Source organism: Oncorhynchus masou, chromosome 11 (genome assembly GCF_036934945.1).
Source record: "Oncorhynchus masou masou isolate Uvic2021 chromosome 11, UVic_Omas_1.1, whole genome shotgun sequence".
Classification (NCBI taxonomy): Eukaryota; Metazoa; Chordata; class Actinopteri; order Salmoniformes; family Salmonidae; genus Oncorhynchus; species Oncorhynchus masou.
The window spans coordinates 6,792,720-6,813,805 of NC_088222.1; the positions used below are offsets into that span (position 1 = coordinate 6,792,720).

At 43.9% G+C, this 21,086-nt stretch overlaps 1 pseudogene; it reads right to left on the bottom strand.

Annotated features, from left to right (window-relative positions):
* Positions 1-21,086, bottom strand: part of LOC135548943 (netrin receptor DCC-like) — a 322,470-nt pseudogene that overhangs the window by 52,581 nt on the left and 248,803 nt on the right.

A 21,086-nucleotide genomic window follows, 5' to 3' on the forward strand; every position in this document is an offset into this window, starting at 1 on the left:
ATGTTAGAATGGGTATTCATTAAGTATGTAGGATACACTATGTTAGTATGGGTAATCATTAAGTATGTAGGATACAGTATGTTACAGTATGTTAGTATGGGTATTCATTAAGTATGTAGGATACAGTATGTTATAATGGGTATTCATTAAGTATGTAGGATACAGTATGTTACAGTATGTTAGTATGGGTATTCATTAAGTATGTAGAATACAGTATGTTAGAATGTGTATTCATTAAGTATGTAGGATACAGTATGTTAGAATGGGTATTCATTAAGTATGTAGGATACAGTTTGTTAGAATGGGTATTCATTAAGTATGTAGGATACAGTATGTTACAGTATGTTAGAATGGGTATTCATTAAGTATATAGGATACAGTATGTTACAGTATGTTAGAATGGGTATTCATTAAGTATGTAGGATACAGTATGTTAGTATGGGTATTCATTAAGTATGTAGGATACAGTATGTTAGAATGGGTATTCATTAAGTATGTAGGATACACTATGTTAGTATGGGTAATCATTAAGTATGTAGGATACAGTATGTTACAGTATGTTAGAATGGGTATTCATTAAGTATGTAGGATACAGTATGTTAGAATGGGTATTCATTAAGTATGTAGGATACAGTATGTTAGTATGGGTAATCATTAAGTATGTAGGATACAGTATGCGGGTATTCAAACACAGCTGTAGACATGATGAAGTCTCTTGTCACCTCCTTTAATGCCCCCTGCTTTACCGCTGCTACCTCATCTATCCAGGGCAGAAGTCATAATCTGTCTGGATTATCAGATTAGTATCAGATTCAACAGCTCAATCACAGACAGTCACAGATTACAAAGGGAAAACCAGCCATGTCGCGGACACGACATCTTTCCCTCAGACAAGCTAAACATTTTCTTCGCCTGTTTGGAGGATAACATAGTGCTACCAATGCGGCCCGCTACCAAGCACAGTGGGTTCTCATTCTCCGTGGTCGACGTGAGTAAGACATTTAAACATGTTCCCCCTCGCAAGGCTCCCGGCCCAGACGGCCTCCCAAGCCATGTCCTCAGAGCATGTGCAGACCAGCTGGCTGGAGTGTTTAGGGACATATTCAATCTCTCCCTGTCCCAGTCTGTTGTCCCCACTTGCTGCAAGATGTTCACCTTTGTTCCTCTACCAAAGAAAGCTAAGGTAAATGAACTAAATGGCTATCGCCCCGTAGCACTCACTTCTGTCATCATGAAGTGCTTTGAGAGGTTAGTTAAGGATCATATCACCTCCACCTTATCTGTCAACCTAGACCAACTTCAATTTTCTTACCGTCCTAATAGGTCCACAGACGATGCAATCACCACCTAACAGCACATTGCCTTATCCCATCTGGCCAAGAGGAATACCAACGCCAGAATACTGTTCATTGACTACAGCTCAGCCTTCCAACACCATAGTACCCTCCAAGCTCATCATTAAGCTTGAGGCCCTGGGTCTGAACCCGCCCTGTGCAACTGGGTCCTGGACTTCATGTCTGGCCGCCTCCCAGGTGGTGAGGGTAGGAAACAACACCTCCACTTCGCCGATCCTCAACACAGGGGCACCTCAGGGGTGCGTGCTCAGTCCTCTCCTGTACTCCCTACGTGGCCATGCACGCCTCCAACTCATTCCTCAAGTTTGCAGACGACAACAGTAGGAAGCTTGATTACCAACATTTATGGGACAGCCTACAGGGAGGAAGTGAGATTCCTGGCAGAGTGGTGACAGGAAAATAACCTCTCCCTCAAAGTCAACAAAACAAAGGAACTGATTGTGGATTTCAGGCTTCATCAGAGGGGGCATCCCCACATCCACATCGACGGGGCCGCAGTGGAGAAGGTGGAAAGCTTCAAGTTCCTCGGCGTACAAACCACTGATGATCTGAAATGGTCCACCCCCCACAGACAGTGTGGTGAAGAAGGCGCAACAAACTCAGGAGGCTGAAGAAATTTGTCTTGGCCGCTTAAACCCTCACAAACCTTTACAGATGCACAATTGAGAGCATCCTGTCGGGCTGCATCACAGCCTGGTATGGCAACTGCTCCGCCCACAACCACAGGGCTCTCTAGAGGGTGGTACAGTCTGCACAACGCATCACCGGGGCAAAGCACCTACGCTCCAGGACACCTACATCACCCGATGTTACAGGAAGGCCATAAAGATTATCAAGGACAACAACCACCCGAGCCACTGCCTGTTCACCCCGCTATCATCCAGAAGGCGAGGTCAGTACAGGTGCATCAAAGCAGGGACTGAGAGACTGAAAAACAGCATCTATCTCAAGGCAATCAGACTGTTGAATAGCCATCATTAGCCGGCTACCACCCAGTTACTCAACCCTGCACATTAGAGGCTGCTGCCCAATATACATAGACATGGAATCACTGGCCACTTTAATAATGGAACACTAGTCACTTTAATAATGTTTACATACTGCTTTACTCATCTCATTCCTATATATATTGTGTTCTATTCTTCTGTATTTAGTCAATGACACTCCGACATTGATCAATCTAAAATTTACATCATTCTTAATTCCATTATTTTACATTTGTGTACTGTTGTGAATTGTTAGATGCTAGAAACTCAAGCATTGCTACACCCAAAATAACATCAGATAAAAACATGTATGTGGCCAATACAATTTGATTTGATTAGGACTAAATGGGTCTACAGAGTCAGACCCAGATGATTCATCCAATTAAAATGATGTTAGTAATATTAATTGGCGTCATTGTGTTATGCTGGTCACGATGCACAGCTATCTGAACTACGGACTTAGTTAGTCACGATGCACAGCTATCTGAACTACGGACTTAGTTAGTCGCTCTTGCTGCTGGTGAGTCTCTGATCCACCTCTACGCAGACGACACCATTCTGTATACTTCTGGCCCTTCTTTGGACACTGTGTTAACAACCCTCCAGGCAAGCTTCAATGCCATACAACTCTCCTTCCGTGGCCTCCAATTGCTCTTAAATACAAGTAAAACTAAATGCATGCTCTTAAACCGATCGTTACCTGCACCTACCCGCCTGTCCAACATCACTACTCTGGACGGCTCTGACTTAGAATACGTGAACAACTACAAATACTTAGGTGTCTGGTTAGACTGTAAACTCTCCTTCCAGACCCATATAAAATATCTCCAATCCAAAGTTAAATCTAGAATTGGCTTCCTATTTCGCAAACAAAGCATCCTTCACTCATGCTGCCAAACATACCCTTGTAAAACTGACCATCCTACCAATCCTCGACTTTGGCGATGTCATTTACAAAATAGCCTCCAATACCCTACTCAACAAATTGGATGCAGTCTATCACAGTGCAATCCGTTTTGTCACCAAAGCCCCATATACTACCAACCATTGCGACCTGTACACTCTCGTTGGCTGGCCCTCGCTTCATACTCATCGCCAAACCCACTGGCTCCATGTCATCTACAAGACCCTGCTAGGTAAAGTCCCCCCTTATCTCAGCTCGCTGGTCACCATAGCATCTCCCACCTGTAGCACACGCTCCAGCAGGTATATCTCTCTAGTCACCCCCAAAACCAATTCTTTCTTTGGCCGCCTCTCCTTCCAGTTCTCTGCTGCCAATGACTGGAACAAACTACAAAAAGCACTGAAACTGGAAACACTTATCTCCCTCACTAGCTTTAAGCACCAACTGTCAGAGCAGCTCACAGATTACTGCACCTGTACAGAGCCCACCTATATTTTAGCCCAAACAACTACCTCTTTCCCTACTGTATTTAATTTATTTTGCTCCTTTGTACCCCATTATTTTTTATTTCTACTTTGCACATTCTTCCATTGCAAATCTACCATTCCAGTGTTTTACTTGCTATATTGTATTTACTTTGCCACCATGGTATTTTTTTGCCATTACCTCCCTTATCTCACCTCATTTGCTCACATCGTATATAGACTTGTTTATACTGTATTATTGACTGTATGTTTGTTTTGCTCCATGTGTAACTCTGTGTCGTTGTATGTGTCGAACTGCTTTGCTTTATCTTGTCCAGGTCGCAATTGTAAACTTGTTCTCAACTTGCCTACCTGGTTAAATAAAGGTGAAATAAAAAATAAAAAGTCACGATGCACAGCTATCTGAACTACGGACTTAGTTAGTCACGATGCACAGCTATCTGAACTACGCACTGAGTTAGTCACAATGCACAGCTATCTGAACTACGGACTTAGTTAGTCACGATGCACAGCTATCTGAACTACGGACTTAGTTAGCCACGATTCACAGCTATCTGAACTACGGACTTAGTTAGTCACGATGCACAGCTATCTGAACTACGGACTTAGTTGGTCACGATGCACAGCTATCTGAACTACGGACTTAGTTAGTCACGATGCACAGCTATCTGAACTACGGACTTAGTTAGTCACGATGCACAGCTATCTGAACTACGGACTTAGTTAGTCACGATGCACAGCTATCTGAACTAGGGACTTAGTTAGTCACAATGCACAGCTATCTGAACTACGGACTTAGTTAGTCACGATGCACAGCTATCTGAACTAGGGACTTAGTTAGTCACGATGCACAGCTATCTGAACTACGGACTTAGTTAGTCACGATGCACAGCTATCTGAACTACGGACTTAGTTAGTCACGATGCACAGCTATCTGAACTACGGACTTAGTTAGTCACGATGCACAGCTATCTGAACTACGGACTTAGTTAGTCACGATGCACAGCTATCTGAACTACGGACTTAGTTAGTCACGATGCACAGCTATCTGAACTACGGACTTAGTTAGTCACGATGCACAGCTATCTGAACCACGGACTTAGTTAGTCACGATGCACAGCTATCTGAACCACGGACTTAGTTAGTCACGATGCACAGCTATCTGAACTACGGACTTAGTTAGTCACGATGCACAGCTATCTGAACTACGGACTTAGTTAGATCTGAATGCTCTTCCTTTCATAGCACTGTCACTGTCTTTTCCTTTGGCACCCTCCATTTTGGCACCCTCCTTTGTCCTTTGGCACCCTCCATTGGCACCCTATTTCCTTCATAGTGCACTAATCTGACCAGTGCCCTGGGAAAACGGATGTCAATTGAGACACATCCTGTGTCTAAGGAACGAGTCACATTAGAGGACACTAAATAAAGAGACCTACTAATTAAGTCCTTATTAGTGAATAAAACACAAACAGACAGAAGGATATTCAGCAACTATCTACACAAATAATAATCGTAATTAAACAATCCTGAAAATTCAAAAGAAGCTTCTTCTATAACAGGAACCCCTGGCTGGCGAACGAAGCCAACTGAAATCTATTCCCCTTGTTCTCCTTTGCTCCTTCTTGACGATGAAAGAGTGGAGCACTTGTTCTCCTTAGCTCCTTCTTGGCGGTGAGAGAGAGAGAAAGAGAGAGAGAGAGACTTGAGGCAGTGGTAATATATGCAGTACCCTGCGGTTCTTCTCTGAGTGTGAGACGGTGCCTACAGTAGCCTAGCAGCGTTAACCACTAAGCACTACTGAGCCCACTGGGACCCAGGTAGCTGAAGGATGTGAACCAGGGGAATCATCAGATTACCCCCGGAGAAGACGGGGCCTAACCCCTCCTCACCCTTCCTCACCCCTCCTCACCCCTCCTCACCATTCCTCACCCACCTCACTCTTCCTCAATTCTCCTCAATCCTCCAAAACCCTCCTCACCCTTCCTCAATCCTCCTCACCCCTCCTCACCCCTCCTCAGTCCTCCTCACCCCTCCTCACCCCTCCTCAACCCTCCTTATCCCTCCTCAATCCACATTACCTATCCTCAACTTGCCTCACCCTTCTGATGAGAAGGATAAGGAAGAGGGAGGTGGGGTGAGGGATGAGGGGAATATGATTGATGGGGATGTGCTGAATGCGGAGTAGGTCTCTCCCTCTCTCGATTGAATTCAAAGGGCTTTTTTGGCATTGGAAACATGTCTCCCTCTCCCTCTCTCTCGGTCTCTGTCTCCCTAGGGAGTCTGAGATGTGAGGAGGCCCTTCCTTCTCTCTCTGTCTCTGTCCCACTAGGGATCCGGAGATGTGGAGGCTTTTATGTGACTACTGGAGAGAAGAGAGGTGAGGGATGAAAAGAGAGGGAAGAACAGGGGCAGAGAAGAGAGAGGAAAGAGAGAGAGGGCGAGAGTGAGAGCGAGAGCGAGAGTGAGAGAGAGAGAGAGAGAAAAGAGAGAGAGAGAGAGAGAGAGAGAGAGATGTCTGGTAATTACCCAATGTGCTACTAACAGAGAAGGAGGGAGAGGAAGTTGTCAAGGAGATTGATGTTCCAAGATGGAGTAGCAGATCGGACGTGTGTTTGTCTTGTCCATATGTTAATTAGTCTGTAAATAGTCTGTTTTTCATTTTTTCATACATATTTTAATTTCACTTTCCATCTACGAACTAAATATACTTTCCTGCAACCCGCCTCACCCAATGTGGTACGGATCTGCTATTTTTATTCCTTATAACTGGAACCTTCAACAGGAGCTAGCCATCTAACTAGCTACTAGTCATTGTTTGCCACTGCTAGCGGTGGCTTCACCTTTAGCTCGGACACCAGCCAGCTTTAGCTCGGACAATTACCTGCCAGTCTGCACAGCGCGATATCAACCCACAGCATATTGGACTGCTTTTCTCCAACAGGTCACCGTATTCCTGATGTAAGCTCGAGACCATTACACCGGATCATCGCAGCTAGCTAGCTGCAACCAAGTGGCCTCTGTCCCGAAGCAAGATCCAGTTAGCCTCGAGCTAGGCCCATCTCCCGGCCAGCCGACGGAGCATACCAGCTAATTCTTGGGCTACAATACCTCTTTTTCCAATTGGCCTGGACCCTTTATTGGACCCTCGGATCCCTGCCAATCCATCACGACTGATCTGCCAACGTAACTGTAAGATGTGGTTTCAAAAAGTATTTTCCGTTGCGATGTCGCTAAAGACACATTTGCTATCCCCGGCTCGCTAGCTTTCTGAACGCCGTGTCCCCGGCCCGCTAGCTTTCTGAACGCCGTGTCCCCGGCCCGCTAGCTTTCTGAACGCCGTGTCCCCGGCCCGCTAGCTTTCTGAACGCCGTGTCCCCGGCCCGCTAGCTTTCTGAACGCCGTGTCCCCGGCCCGCTAGCTTTCTGAACGCCGTGTCCCCGGCCCACTAGCTTTCTGAACGCCGTGTCCCCGGCCCGCTAGCTTTCTGAACGCCGTGTCTCCAGCTCGCTAGCTTTCTGCTCGCCTAGCGTGGAAGTGACTACCAAACGGCTCCCTGACTCACCTATTGCTGCTCTTTGGACCCTATGATCACAGCTGATGCCTGCTGATCTGTTCATTAACACTGTACCTCAATTTGTCTATCTGTCGGCCCCAGCCTCAAACCCTTTTCGGCCCCAGCCTCGAAGGTCTTGTGTGTACCTAACTGACCCTCTCTGCCCATTCATTCCCATTTACCGTTGTTGTCTTAGCTCTCCCGACCAACACCCATGATTGCTTTACGCCTCTCTCTAATGGGGCGTACTGCATTAGCATCGAATACCTTGTCTACTGCTGTTTCGATTACTTATTATTGTTTTATTTCGCTGTAGGAGCCCCAAGTCCCGCTCAACATGCATTATTTGTCCCACCCCCCCCATGCATGCGAAGACCTCACCTGGCTTAACTGGTGCCTTCAGAGATGCAACAACACTCATCAATGCCTAGGTTTACCTAGGTTTATCACTATAAAATGCTCCCTAAAATAGTTCAGCAAGCAGTCCTTTCTAACCGACCTGGCGCGGGTATCCTGGAAGGATATTGACCTCATCCCTTCAGTAGATGGTGCCTGGCTGTTCTTTAAAAGTGCTTTCCTCACCATCTTAAATAAGCCCAGTTCAAAAAAGGTAGAACTAAAAATGTATATAGCCCCTGGTTCACTCCTAACTTGACATCCCTTGACCAGCACAAAAACATCCATGGGCGTACTGCATTAGCATCGAATAGCGATATGCAACTTTTCAGGAAAGTCAGGAACCAATATACACAGTCAGTTAGGAAAGCAAAGGGGGCTTCTTCAAACAGAGATTTGCTTAGCATTAATTCCCCAGAGGTTCTGGGACACTGTAAGGTCCATGGAGAATGAGAGCACCTCCTCCCAGCTGCCAACTGCACTGAGGCTAGGAAACACTGTCACCACTGCACTGAGGCTAGGAAACACTGTCACCACTGCACTGAGGCTAGGAAACACTGTCACCACTGCCTTGAGGCTAGGAAACACTGTCACCACTGCACTGAGGCTAGGAAACACTGTCACCACTGATAAATCTACGATAATTGAGGATTTTAATGAGCATTTTTCTACGGCAGCCATGCTTTCCACCTGGCTACCCCTACCCCGGCCAACAGCTCTGCACCCCCGTAGCAACCTTCCCAAGCCCCCCCCCCCACTTCTCCTTCACCCAAATCCAGATAGCTGATGTTCTGAAAGAACTACAAAATCTGGACCTCTACAAATCAGCCGGGCTAGACAATCTGGACCCTTTCTTTCTAAAATTATCCGCTGCAATTGTTGCAAACCCCTGTTACTAGCCTGTTCAACCTCTCTTTCGTATCGTCATATCCCTAAAGATTGGAAAGCTGCCGCGGTCATCCCTCCAAACTGTTACAAACCTATATCCATCCTGCAACCCCTATTACCAGCCTGTTCAACCTCTCTTTCATATCATCTCAGATCCCTAATGATTGGAAAGCTGCCTCGGTCATCCCTCCAAACTGTTATAGACTTATATCTATCCTACCCTGCCATTCTAAAGTCTTCGCAAGCCAAGTGAACAAACAGATCACCGACCATTTCCAATCCCACCTTCTCCGCTGTGCAATCTGGTTTCCGAGCTGGTCACATGGGTGCACCTCAGTCACGCTCAAGGTCCTAAACAATATCATAACCGCCATCGATAAAAGACAGTACTGTGCAGTCATCTTCATATAACTAAATGCATGCTCTTTAAATGATTGCTGCCCACACCCGCCTGCCAGACTTGCACCACCCTGGACGGATCTCACAACTCTCACAACTACAAATACCTAGGTGTCTGGCTAGACTGTAAACTCTCCTTCCAGACTCACATTTAGCATCTCCAATCCAAAATTAAATCTAGAGTCGGGTTCCTATTTCGCAAAACAAAGCCTCCTTCACTCATGCTGCCAAACATAGCCTCGTAAAACTGACTATCCTACTGATCCTTGACTTCGGTGATGTAATTTACAAAATAGTCTCAAACACTCTACTAAGCTAATTGAATGTAGTCTATCACAGTGCCATCCGTTTTGTCACTAAAGCCCCATATACGACCTGTATGCTCTCGTTGGCCGGCCCTCGCTTCATACTCGTTGCCAAACCCACTGGCTCCATATCATCTACAAGACCCTGCTAGGTAAAGGCCCCCCTTATCTCAGCTCGCTGGTCACCATAGCAGCACCCACCCATAGCACACGCTCCAGCAGGTATATTTCAGCTTCCAACACTCTACTCAGCAAACTGGATGCAGTCTATCACAGTACCATCCGTTTTGTTACCAAATCACCTTATAATACCCACCACTGCGACCTGTATGCTCTCGTCGGCTGGCCCTTGGTACATATTCGTCGCCAGACCCACTGGCTCCAGGTCATCTATAAGTCTATGCTAGGTAAATCTCCACCTTATCTCAGTTCACTGGTCACAATAACAACACCCACCCGTAGCACACGTTCCAGCAGGTATATCTCACTGATCATCCCCAAAGCCAACACCTCATTTGGCCGCCTTTCCTTCCAGTTCTCTGCTGCTGGAACGAATTGCAAAAGTCACTGAAGCTGGAGAATTATATCACCCTCACTAACTATAAGCATCAGCTGTCAGAGCAGCTTATCGATCATTGTACCTTTACATAGCCCATCTGTAAATAGCCCATCAAACTACCTCATCCCCATATTGTTATTTTTCTTTGCTCTTTTGCACCCCAGTATCTCTACACATCATCATCTGTACATCTATCACTCCAGTGTTAATGCTAAATTGTAATTATTTCGCCACTATGACCTATTTATTGCCTTACCTCCCTAATCTTACTACATTTGCACACACACACTGTATATAGACTTTTCTACTGTATTATTGACTGTATGTTTGTTTTACTCCATGTGTAACTCTGTGTTGTTGTCTGTGTCACACTGCTTTGCCTTATCTTGGCCAGGTCGCAGTTGTAAATGAGAACTTGTTCTCAACTTGCCTACCTGGTTAAATAAAGGTGAAATAAAAACAAAACATATACAGAGGAGGAAGAAGAGGAGAAAGGGAGGATGGAGGAGGAAGGACAGCCTACTCAAAGTGTGAGCAGGATGGCTAACAGCCAGACAACAACTATTTGGGAAGATGTTATTTTTTATATATTTTTTTTTTAATTTAACCTTTATTTAATTAGACAAGTCAGTTAATGGCGGCCTACCCATACCCTCCCTTAACCCGGACGACGCTGGGCCAATTGTGCACCACCCTACGGGATGTTGACACTTACGGGTGTTGCTGGGCTGAGAGTCCATGGGGATCATGGTACGTGCTGCCCTCCGGGCAGCTAGGGAGCGCTCTAACGTAGAGATGCAGCTGGAAGCCTCGTCATTGTCCACACCTAGAACATAAATGGATCGTACTGTATTACTAGACAAGTCTCCGTTGCAAAATCTATTGTTATATCAATGGGATTTCACCTCACTATAACAGAACAAAGAGACACAGATTAACCAGCAACATCCCAAGGTGAGGAAAAGCATAGAATTGTATTCACGCCAGATGGTTTTATACTCAGTATTAACTTGTTCCTCTGAATAGTCCTTCACATATTGATAAGAAATCAATCGTCTACAATTTCTTCATATAATATTCATGAATACCATTCAGAGAGACTAAAGATGTTACTGGCAACTTTAGTTAAGAGCTACGTTTCAATAGAGAGACAAAGATGACGATAGAAGCAAGTTACTTTCCCCCTCTATTGTTGAAGACTTTCTCTACAGAAACCAATCAGTGGTAAAATGTGTTGGTGGACTGAATAACATCCCGTCTACTGTGAACATTAAAACAAACAAAAAACAAAAAAACATTCATTTTATAATCTCTTATTTTTTTATCCAAGATTCTGTTCCAAGACATTCCAAAACATCCTTCCTGTCATTAACATCACCATGATGTCTTACCTGAGTGGCTGCTCTTGCTGCCCATCTGACTCTCTGATTGGCTGTGACTGACAGACTGAGACCGGATTTCCTGTATGGAACCCTGGATGGGCGAATCACATCCAGAGGGGGCGGCACTGGTAGGCTTCTCAATGTTCTTCAGTTCCATCTCCTCATGATGGATCCACAGGTCTGGAGGTCTCAGGTCCTTCTGACTACCTTTTCGCTTCCCTGTACTGTGGGTTGCACGCTTCCTATAGACGGGAGGGAGAAGAGAGAGATAGAAAGAGAGAAAGACAGAGTGTTAGAAAGAGAGAAAGAGAGAGAGATAGTTAGAAAGAGAGAAAGACAAAGACAGATGTAGAAAGAGAGAAAGACAAAGGGAGAGGAAGAAAGAGAGAAAGACGGAGAGAAAGAGGAAGAGAGAGAGATAGACAAAGAGAGATAGACAGAGAGATAGACAAAGAGAGATAGAGAGAAAGACAGAGAGAAAGAGGAAGAAAGAGAGATAGAAAGAGAGAAAGACAGAGACATAGAGAGGTAGAAAGAGAGAAAGACAGAGAGAAAGAGGAAGAAAGAGAGAAAGAAAGAGAGAAAGACAGAGAGAAAGACAGAGACATAGAGAGGTAGAAAGAGAGAAATATTTCTCTCTAGGTGATGGCTTTGTTATAGAAGGTTTGGGAATCGCTTCCTTTTAGCTGGTTGTAGAATTTAACGGCTCTTTTATGGATTTTGATAATTAGTGGGTATCGGCCTAATTCTGCTCTGCGTGCATTATTTGGTGTTTTACTACTTGCCTTGATGTTAAGGCCGAGGTATGTATCGTTTTTTGTGTGCTCTAGGGCAACGTTGTCTAGATGGAAGACTTTGCCTCTCTCCCTCTCTCCCTCTCTCCCTCCCTCCTCTAAATGTACATCTCCCTCTATTTCTTCCTCTCCCTCTGCTTCCCCACCCCCCTGCGTTTCCATACCTCAAAACGCCCTTCACCTCGCATGCCCTTATATACCCACTTAGAAATATCTGCCACCCTCTCACTTGTCAAACCCAAAACTAAAAACACCATTCACGTTTTAATTACATTCACTTAATGAAAAAACTGTATGAATCTCAGTGAAGGACAGAGTTTCACCACTATGAGAATCTCTTCATTCTTATTACAGAGGCATCTCATCCCTTGCACAGGTGTGTGTGTGTGTGTGTGTGTGTGTGTGTGTGTGTGTGTGTGTGTGTGTGTGTGTGTGTGTGTGTGTGTGTGTGTGTGTGTGTGTGTGTGTGTGTGTGTGTGTGTGTGTGTGTGCGTGTGCCTGTGTCTGTGTCTGTGTCTGTGTGTGTTAGGGGAGAGGTTAGCTGTAATAAACTGGCTTATTCAAGCATGGAATTAACCAAGGTATCTGCTGACTATTCCTCCTGTGTCTCCAACTTAAAGAGAAAACGAAATATAACATGTGTTACCAGGATATCAGACTGTTTAAATAGAAATATAACATGTGTTACCAGGATATCATAATGTTTAAATAGAAATATAACATTTTTTACCAGGATATCATAATGTTTAAATAGAAATATAACATTTTTTTAACAGGATATAAGACTGTTTAAACATATATATTTTTTTAACAGGAAATCAGATTGTTTAATAAATATAACCTGTTTTAACAGGATATCGGAATGTTTAAATATAACGTGATAACAGAGTGCCGCTCCTGAGCTAACGGTTTGAAATAAGAGAATGCTGTGTTAATTAACCTACTAGCAGACCACAGAGTTCCTGCGTCTAGGGTTGCAAAGTTACCGTTAACTTACCAAAGTTATCAAAATCTTCATTAATTGTTGGTAATTAACAGGTTATCTATAGCAATCTATGGTAACTTTGGTAATTTATACTTGAATAATTAAAAATAATATATACATTTAAATAATGTATACGCTTTTTATGACTGTGTCCATATTGTCAATTAGTTTCTGGTAGATAGACCAGATGATTCAAGAGAAAATAGCTTAATTAATCAACAATGGCATTATTTTCAAATTATCTCCGCAACTCTTCCAGCTATTGACTTTTTTTTACAACTGCCACCAGTTTGGAGCCAAATCACTGACGACAAAGACAAAGACAAAACACTGACGACAAAGACAAATCACTGACAACAAAGACAAAGACAAAACACTGACGACAAAGACAAAGACGAAACACTGATGACAAAGACAAAGACGAAACACTGATGACAAAGACAAAACATTGATGACAAAGACAAAGACAAAACACTGACAACAAAGACAAAGACAAAACACTGACAACAAAGACAAAGACAAAACACTGACAATAAAGAAAAAACACTGACGACAAAGACAAAACACTGACGAGAAAGACAAAACACTGATGACAAAGACAAAGACAAAACACTGACGACAGACAAAACACTGACGACAAAGACAAAGACAAAACACTGACGACAAGGACAAAACACTGATGACAAAGACAAAGACAAAACACTGATGACAAAGACAAAGACAAAACACTGACGAAAAGACAAAGACAAAACACTGACGACAAAGACAAAACACTGACGACAAAGACAAATCACTGACGACAAAGACAAAGACGAAACACTGATGACAAAGACAAAACACTGACGACAAAGACAAAACACTGACGTCAAAGACAAAGACGAAACACTGATGACAAAGACAAAGACGAAACACTGATGACAAAGACAAAACATTGATGACAAAGACAAAGACAAAACACTGACGACAAAGACAAAGACAAAACACTGACAATAAAGAAAAAACACTGACAACAAAGACAAAACACTGATGACAAAGACAAAGACAAAACACTGATGACAAAGACAAGGACAAAACACTGACGAAAAGACAAAGACAAAACACTGACGACAAAGACAAAACACTGACGACAAAGACAAATCACTGACGACAAAGACAAAGACAAAACACTGATGACAAAGACAAAACATTGATGACAAAGACAAAGACAAAACACTGACGATAAAGACAAAGACAAAGACAAAACACTGACAACAAAGACAAAGACAAAACACTGACAACAAAGACAAAACACTGACGACAAGGACAAAACACTGATGACAAAGAAAAGGACAAAACACTGATGACAAAGACAAGGACAAAACACTGACGAAAAGACAAAGACAAAACACTGACGACAAAGACAAAACACTGACGACAAAGACAAATCACTGACGACAAAGACAAAGACGAAACACTGATGACAAAGACAAAACATTGATGACAAAGACAAAGACAAAACACTGACGACAAAGACAAAGACAAAGACAAAACACTGACAACAAAGACAAAGACAAAACACTGACAACAAAGACAAAGACAAAACACTGACAATAAAGAAAAAACACTGACAACAAAGACAAAACACTGACGACAAAGACAAAACACTGACAATAAAGAAAAAACACTGACGACAAAGACAAAACACTGACGAGAAAGACAAAACACTGATGACAAAGACAAAGACAAAACACTGACGACAGACAAAACACTGACGACAAAGACAAAGACAAAACACTGACGACAAGGACAAAACATTGATGACAAAGACAAAGACAAAACACTGACGAAAAGACGAATACAAAACATTGACGACAAAGACAAAACACTGACGACAAAGACAAAGACAAAACACTGACAACAAAACACTGACGACAAAGACAAAACACTGACGACGAAGACAAAACACTGACGACCAAGACAATGACAAAACACTGATGATAAAGACAAAGACAAAACACTGACGATAAAGACAAAGACAAAACACTGACGACAAAGACAAAGACAAAACACTGACAACAAAGAAAAAGACAAAACACTAACGACAAAGACAAAGACAAAACACTGACGACAAAGACAAAACACTGATGACAAAGACAAAGACAAAACACTGACGACAAAGACAAAACACTGACGACAAAGACAAAACACTGACGACAAAGACAAAACACTGACGACAAAGACAAAACACTGATGACAAAGACAAAGACAAAACACTGACAACAAAGACAAAACACTGATGACAAAGACAAAGACACAACAATGACGACAAAGACAAAACACTAACGACAAAGACAAAACACTGACGACAAAGACAAAGACAAAACACTGACGACAAAGACAAAACACTGATGACAAAGACAAAACACTGACAACAAAGACAAAACACTGACAGCAAAGATAAAACACTGACAGCAAAGACAAAACACTGAAGACAAAGACAAAGACAAAGACAAAACACTGACGACAAAGACATATTGACATAGTAAAATAAATAATAAAGGATATTTCATGCTGAAACCCTCATATTAATCACCAATGGTATTCACTAAATTGATATTTATATTTAGGATAATGTTTGATTTTAAATAATTTTATTTGATCATTTTATATAGTTTAAATGCGATAAGGCCAGACAGAGGGCCAGAGATAATTATAGAAGACTATGATAATCTGAAGTAGAGGGCCAGAGATAATTATAGAAGACTGTGATAATCTGAAGTAGAGGGCCAGAGATAATTACACCCCTGTGGTAATCTGAAAGACAAAACACCCATGAATCAAAGAGGACAAGATAATTACAGGAGGAACAGGAGGAAGAAGGGGAACAAAGGGAAGGGAAACACTGGAATGGGAACAAAACACTGATAACAAAGAAACAAAAGACTGACAACAAAGACAAAACACTGACAAGAAAGGGAACAAAATAGTGAGGAAGAAGGGAAACAAGAGGAAGGGGAACATGAGGAAGAAGGGGAACAGGATGAAGGGAAACAGGAGGAAGAAGGGGAACAGGAGGAAGGGAAACAGGAGGAAGAAGTGGAACAGGAGGAAGGGAAACAGGAGGAAGAAGGGGAACTGGAGGAAGGGAAACAGGAGGAAGGGAAACAGGAGGAAGGGGAACAGGACGAAGGGGAACGAGGAGGAAGGGAAACATATTGAAGAGAAAAGGAAATAAAAGGAGGAATTTCACAGGAGGAAGGGGAACATATTAATCACCAAGGAATTCAACAGGAAATTGATAATATTTAGGAAGAAGGGGAACAGGAGGAAGGGAAACTAGGAGGAAGATTTGAAATCATTTTAAGGATCATTTTATAAGTTTAAATGGGAAACAAGGAAGGGACAGAGGGCCAGGAGGAAGGGAACCCCTGTGATAATCTGAGGAGGAAGGGGAACAGGAGGAAGAATTACAGGAGGAAATCTGATGTAGGGAACAGGAGGAAGGGGAACGAGGAGGAAGGGGACACCTGTGATTATCTGGACAGGAGGAAGGGGAAAACGAGGAGGAAGGGGAGTGAGGAGGAAGGGGAACAGGAGGAAGGGGAACGAGGAGGAAGGGAAACAGGAGTAAGCGAAACAGGAGGAAGAAGGGAAACAGGAGGAAGAAGGGAAACAGGAGGAAGGGGAACAGGAGGAAGGGGAACAGGAGGAAGAAGGGGAACAGGAGGAAGAATGGGAACAGGAGGAAGGGACACAGGAGGAAGGGGAACAGGAGGAAGAAGGGAAACAGGAGGAAGAAGGGAAACAGGAGGAAGGGAAACAGGAGGAAGGGGAACAGGAGGAAGAAGGGGAACAGGAGGAAGGGATACAGGAGGAAGGGGAACGAGGAGGAAGGGGAGTGAGGAGGAAGGGGAACAGGTGGAAGGGGAACGAGGAGGAAGGGGCGTGAGGAGGAAGGGGAACAGGTGGAAGGGGAACAGAAGGAAGGGAAACAGGAGGAAGGGGAACAGGAGGAAGGGGAACAGGAGGAAGAAGGGAAACAGGAGGAAGGGAAACAGGAGGAAGGGGAACGAGGAGGAAGGGGAACAGGAGGAAGGGGAACAGGAGGAAGGGGAACGAGGAGGAAGGGGAATGAGGAGGAAGAAGGGGAACAGGAGGAAGGGAAACAGGAGGAAGAAGGGGAACAGGAGGAAGGGAAACAGGAGGAAGGGGAACGAGGAGGAAGAAGGGGAACAGGAGGAAGGGGAGTGAGGAGGAAGGGGAACAGGTGGAAGGGGAACAGAAGGAAGGGAAACAGGAGGAAGGGGAACGAGGAGGAAGGGGAACAGGAGGAAGGGGAACAGGAGGAAGGGGAACGAGGAGGAAGGGGAACAGGAGGAAGGGGAACGAGGAGGAAGGGGAACAGGAGGAATGGGAACGAGGAGGAAGGGGAACGAGGAGGAAGGGGAACAGGAGGAAGGGGAACGAGGAGGAAGGGGAACGAGGAGGAAGGGGAACAGGAGGAAGGGGAACGAGGAGGAAGGGGAACGAGGAGGAAGGGGAACAGGACGAAGGGGAACGAGGAGGAAGGGGAACAGGAGGAAGAAGGGGAACAGGAGGAAGGTGAACGAGGAGGAAGGGGAGTGAGGAGGAAGGGGAACAGGAGGAAGGGGAACGAGGAGGAAGGGAAACAGGAGGAAGGGAAACAGGAGGAAGGGGAACAGGAGGAAGGGAAACAGGAAGAAGGGAAACAGGAGGAAGGGGAACAGGAGGAAGGGAAACAGGAAGAAGGGAAACAGGAAGAAGGGAAACAGGAGGAAGAAGGGGAACAGGAGGAAGGGACACAGGAGGAAGAAGGGAAACAGGAGGAAGAAGGGAAACAGGAGGAAGAAGGGAAACAGGAGGAAGGGGAGTGAGGAAGAAGGGGAACAGGAGGAAGGGGAACAGGAGGAAGAAGGGAAACAGGAGGAAGGGGAACAGGAGGAAGAAGGGAAACAGGAGGAAGGGAAACAGGAGGAAGGGGAACGAGGATGAAGAGGCAATCCAACTCACTTTCTCTGTTGTGCGGAGGAGCGCCTGGTGCAGATCAGCGCTACTATGATGACCACTACCACAGTAACGGCTCCCACGGAGACCACGATGATGACCAGGAGGTTGCTGTTCTTCTGGGGCGTCACACTGCCGTGAGGAGGACGCATCTGACCAATGTCTGGAATACAACAGGAACAGGAAATAGGAAAACCTGACCAATGTCTGGAATACAACAGGGACAGGAAATAAGAACATCTGACCAATGTCTGGAATACAACAGGGACAGGAAATAGGAAAACCTGACCAATGTCTGGAATACAACAGGGACAGGAAATAGGAAAACCTGACCAATGTCTGGAATACAACAGGGACAGGAAATAAGAACATCTGACCAATGTCTGGAATACAACAGGGACAGGAAATAGGAACTTCAACTGAGCGTAAAACATTTTATATTCTAATGACAACATTTAATTAATGCAAATTACACACAAGTCATTAATTTCATATGCTGCTCACATAGTATCCCTTCAAATTATATGACCCTTAACTTGAAGCTTTAAAAGACTGTCCAACGAGTTTCCAATACAACCCACTGGAGAAATTGATATTTCCTTCCTCAGTTCCTTTCTACATCTCTCGTTCTCTAAATACATGTTGGCCTTGGGATGAAAGGCTGGAATGCTCTGTTTCTCCGGTCCTGAGCTTTGAACAGCTGAGGATCCCCAAGGAACACTACATTCGGGATCAAGGACTAACCTAATAGGTTACAACCACTCTGTTCTCTATGCCAAAAGTATTTCAACTCATTCACAACAATGGACCACCCCCTTTGCCTCCCCAGAGAGAAACATACTTCAACATAGCTATTGTACATAGTTAAAGTGGCAATCTGGGATTACATGTTTGGTACATCAATTTTTGGCATGTTGAAAGTAATGACTGACGAAAAGTGTTGGTGCTTCTACACCTGCATTGCTTGCTGTTTGGGGTTTTAGGCTGGGTTTCTGTACAGCTCTTTGAGATATCAGCTGATGTACGAAGGGCTATATAAAGACATTTGATTTGATTTGACTCCTTTGTTGTTGTTTAAATACCAGATTCCCCAATTTAAGTGTGTTCCTCTATAGAGAGAGAGAGAGATGTAATGTGAATGGCTTGACAATAGCTAATGAATGCTACCTGCACCCTGTAGCCCGTGTCTGTGGAAGAGGGTATGCTAATGCTATTGCTAATAGTATAATGAACTCTGTGGCAAAGATGCTAACGTTTAAGCTAATGCTAAAATCTGTCAATGTATCCTTGAGCAAGGTGCTTAACCTTAATTTTCTCCAGGGGCGCTGTACTACTATGGCTGACCTTGTAATACAACACATTCCCCTTCACCTATCCGGTGTATGTGACAATAAAACATACACAGTATATATTTTTGGTATTATTGTACAAAGCTAGTGCAATGGTCTAATTTATTTTACCAAGTCAGTTAAGAACAAATTCCTGCCTGTTCGGGGGCAGGAAGACATATTTGTACCTTTTCAGCTCGGGGGTTTGAACTTGCAACCTTCCGGTTACTAGCCCAACATTCCAACCACTAGCCTACCCACTAATGGACCCTGTGGAAGATGCTATTGTTAATGCTAATGCTAATGGTATTATGCTAATTTTGATATGAATGCTAATAGTATAATACTAATGTTAATGATCATACTAATAGTAATATGCTAATAGAAAGATGCTAATGTTAATGATCATGCTAATAGTAATATGCTAATGATAATGGTAGGATGCTAATGCTAATAGTAGAATGCTAACGACAATGTCAAATAAAATAAAATCTTATTTGTCACATGCACCGAATACAACAGTTGTAGTAGACCTTACAGTGAAAAGCAAGAAGTTAAGATTTTTTTTAAAGAAGTGTTAAGTAAAAAAATAAAAATGGAAAATAAAAGTAAGCAGTAAAATAACAACCTAGGCTACGTATATACAGGGTATTACGGTACAGAGTCAATGTGGAGGCTATATACAGGGTATTACGGTACAGAGTTAATGTGGAGGCTATATACAGGGTTTTACGGTACAGAGTCAATGTGGAGGCTATATACAGGGTGTTACGGTACAGTGTCAATGTGGAGGCTATATACAGGGGGTACCGGTACAGAGTCAATGTGTGGGGGCACCGGTTAGTTGAGGTAGTTGAGGTAATATGTACATGTAGGTAGAGTTAAAGTGACTATGCATAGATTACAAACAGAGAGTAGCTTCAGCGTTAAAGATGAGTCTGGGTGGCCATTTGATTAGCTGTTCAGGAGTCTTATGGTTTGGGGGTGGAAGCTGTTAAGAAGCCTTTTGGACCTCGACTTGGCGCTTGCCAATGGGAAGCAGAGAGAACAGTGGCTGGAGTCTGAACAATTTTTAGGGCCTTCCTCTGACACCGCCTGATATTGAGGTCTTGGATGGCAGGAAGCTTGGCCCCAGTGATCAAATCAAACTTTATTTGTCACATGCACCGAGTGTAGACCTTACTGTGAAATGCTTACTGACAAGCCCTTAACCAACAATGCAGTTCAAGAAGAAGAAAATATTTACCATGTAGACTAAAATAAAAAGTTATAATAAAAAGTAACACAATAAGAATAACAATAACGAGGATATATACAGGGGGCACCGGTACCGAGTCAGTGTGCAGGGGTACAGGCTAGCTGAGGTAATCTGTACATGCAGGTGGGGGCGAAGTACACATTGAGGATCTCAGGACCCATGCCAAATCTTTTCAGTCTCCTGAGGGAAATAGGTTTTGTCGTATCCTCTTCATGACTGTCTTGGTGTGTTTGGACCATGATGGTTTGTTGGTGATGTGGACACCAAAGAACTTAATGCTCGCATCGCAACCTGTTCCACGACAGCCCTGTCGATGAGAATAGGGGTGTGCTAAGGCCTCCTTTTCCTGTAGTCCACAATCATCTCCATTGTCTTGATCACGTTGAGGGACAGGTCGTTGTTCCAGGTCTCTGAACTCCTCCCTAAAGGCTTTCTCATCGTTGTCAGCAATCAGGCCACTGTTGTCTCATCAGCAAACTTGATGATGGTGTTGTAGTCATGC